This window comes from Hippocampus guttulatus, chromosome 6 (assembly GCF_054856545.1).
Source record: "Hippocampus guttulatus isolate MCC_2025c chromosome 6, RoL_Hgut_1.0, whole genome shotgun sequence".
NCBI lineage: Eukaryota > Metazoa > Chordata > Actinopteri > Syngnathiformes > Syngnathidae > Hippocampus > Hippocampus guttulatus.
Window position 1 is genome coordinate 2,285,190 of NC_141266.1, and position 3,039 is coordinate 2,288,228.

At 45.2% G+C, this 3,039-nt stretch overlaps 1 pseudogene; it reads left to right on the top strand.

Moving 5' to 3' along the window:
- Positions 1–313: 313 nt before the first annotated feature.
- LOC147203284 (uncharacterized) lies at positions 314–2,814 on the top strand (annotated as a pseudogene).
- The last annotated feature ends 225 nt before the right edge of the window (positions 2,815–3,039 follow it).

Genomic DNA, 3,039 nt, shown 5'->3' on the forward strand with positions numbered 1-3,039 from the left:
ATTCCCAGGGGAGAGAGAGTAGTGATTGGAGCAGACTTAAATGGTCATGTAGGGGAAGGTAACAGAGGTGATGAGGAAGTGATGGGCAAGTAGGAACTTGGAAGGACAGGCAGTGGTAGATTTTGCCAAAAGAATGAAAAAGGCCGTGGTAAACACCTATTTCCAAAAGAGAGAAGAACACCTGATAACTTACAAGAGTGGAGGCAGGTCCACACAGATAGATTATATCCTATGTAGAAGAGGTAATATGAGAGAGATTAACGACTGTAAGGTGGTGCCAGGAGAGAGTGTAACCAAACAGCATAGGATAGTAGTGTGTAAGCTGACAATGGAGGTGAGGAAAAGGAAGAGGGTGAAGACAGAGAAGAAAATAAAATGGTGGAAATTGAGGAAAGAGGACTGTTGTGAAGAATTTAGGAAGGAGGTTAGGGCAGTTCTGGGCAGCGTTGAGGAATTCCCAGATGATTGGGAGACTACTGCAGCAGTGATGAGGGAGACAGGCAAGAAGGTGCTAGGTGTGGCCTCAGGACAGAGAAAGGTGGACAAAGAGACCTGATGGTGGATTGTTGAGGTTCAGGAAAGTGTACAGAGGAAGAAATTAGCGAAGAAGAGATGGGATAGTGAGAGAACAGAAGAGAACAGGCTAGAGTACAAAAAGATGACAAGGGAAGTGAAGAGAGAAGTGGCCAAGGCCAAATGGAAGGCATATGAGGAGTTATACGAGAGGTTAGACACAAAGGAAGGTGAAAAAGAATTGTACAGGTTGGCGAGACAGAAAAATCAGGCTGGGAAGGATGTACAGCAGGTGAGGTTGATCAAAGACAGAGAGGGAAATGTCATTACGAGTGAGGAAAGTGTGTTGAGGAGATGGAAAGAATACTTTGAGGAGTTGTTAAATGAGGAAAACAATAGGGAACGTAGGAGTGAAGAGCCAGAGAGGATTAAGAAGAAGGCCGATCAGGTTAGAAAGGATGAAGTCAGGAAAGGATTAAAAAGGATGAAGAGTGGTAAGGCGGTTGGTCCAGATGACATACCAGTGGAGGTATGGAAGTGCTTAGGGGAGGTGTCGGTTGATTTTCTGACTAGGTTGTTTAGTAGAATATTAGACACAAACAAGATTCCTGATGAGTGGAGGAAGAGTGTCCTGGTACCAATTTATAAGAAGGGAGATTTACAGAGTTGTAGCAACTACAGGGGGATAAAGTTGATGAGCCATACGATGAAGGTTTGGGAAAGAGTAGTTAAAGCCAGGTTGAGACAGGAAGTGGAGATTTGTGAACAGCAGTATGGTTTCATGCCAAGGAAGAGCACCACAGATGCAATATTGGCCCTGAGGATGCTGATACAGGGAAGGTAGGAAGGAGCTGCACTGTGTATTTGTAGATTTAGAGAAGGCTTATGACAGGGTGCCAAGAGAGGAATTGTGGTTCTGTATGAGGAAGTCAGGGGTTGCAGAGAAGTACGTTAGGTTGGTTCAGGACATGTATGAGAATAGCACAACAGTGGTGAGGTGTGCAGTTGGACGGACAGAAGACTTCAAGGTGGAGGTAGGACTGCATCAAGGATCGGCCCTGAGCCCCTTCTTGTTTGCTATGGTGATGGATAGATTGACAGATGAGGTCAGACAGGAGTCGCCCTGGACTATGATGTTTGCAGATGATATTGTGATCTGTAGTGAGGCAGCAGCTACAAGAAAACCTAGAAAGGTGGAGGTTTGCATTAGAGAGAAGAGGAATGAAGGTCAGTCATAGTAAGACAGAGTACATGTGCATAAATGAAAGGGAGACCAGTGGAACGGTGAGGTTACAGGAAGCAGAGGTGGCGAAGGTACAGGAATTTAAGTACCTAGGATCAACAGTGCAGAGCAGTGGAGACTGTGGAAGAGAAGTGAAGATTAGAGTGCAGGCAGGATGGAACAGCTGGAGAAAAGTGTCAGGAGTGATTCGTGATAGAAGGGTGTCAGCTAAGGTGAAGGGAAAAGTTTACAGAACAGTTGTGAGACCAGCCATGATGTACGGTCTAGAGCAGGGGTGGGCAAACTTTTCGGCTCAGGGGCCGCATTGACTTTTAAAATTTGACAGAAGGGCCAGGTCAGCACAAGCTATGGTACATTAAAAAAAAACTGCATTTGTTGACAGTCCATATCAAACATCAACAGAACAAAAGCATGAAAGTACGGTATTAATATACTTTTTTAAAATGACAAAAGTGTTGTTGATGACCTATTTTAGCCTGTGCATCGCTGCAGATGGGTTGTGATCAGACCAGTAGAAGTAGAGCGATACAGAGGTACTAGGTGGTCGAAAAGATTGCCCCGCCCCCCCATGTTCTGCAACTTCAAGTCAATGCGCCACCTGGCGGTGAATGCCTGTCATTACAAGTCCAATTGAAATGAATGCAATCATTCACATCGAACCTTAATTGTGGACCAACCTTCGGCGGGCTGGATTAAAAAGACCAACAGGCCGGATTCGGCCCGCGGGCCGTAGTTTGCCCACCACTGGTCTAGCGACACTAGCAATTGGCAAAAGACAGGAGGCAGAGTTAGAGGTGGCTGAGTTAAAGATGCTGAGATTCTCCTTAGGGGTGACAAGGATGGACAGGATCAGAAATGATGTCATCAGAGGGACAACTCAGACAGGAATGTTTGGAGAAAAAGTTAGAGAGGCCAGACTGAGATGGTTTGGACATGTACAGAGGAGGGACAGTGGATACATTGGTAGGAGAATGTTAGAGATGGAGCTACCAGGTAGGAGACAGAGAGGAAGGCCAAAGAGGAGATTCATGGATGCCGTGAGGGAAGACATGCAGTAAGAAAATGTAGAAGTGTAACGTGTGCTCTTGAGTTGTGATGTTAAGGAACGTGGGACTTTTGCAGGTTTTTTTGTTTTGTGGTCTACCCCTGAAATCCTAGAGCAATGGAATTTTTAAAATGTTATGATTTTCACTGTTACAATTATATCTTCTTGAAGGAAATACAAATGCCCAAAACAGCCTCAGGTACTCAAGAGGTGGTCAACATACTGTGGGCACCTATTC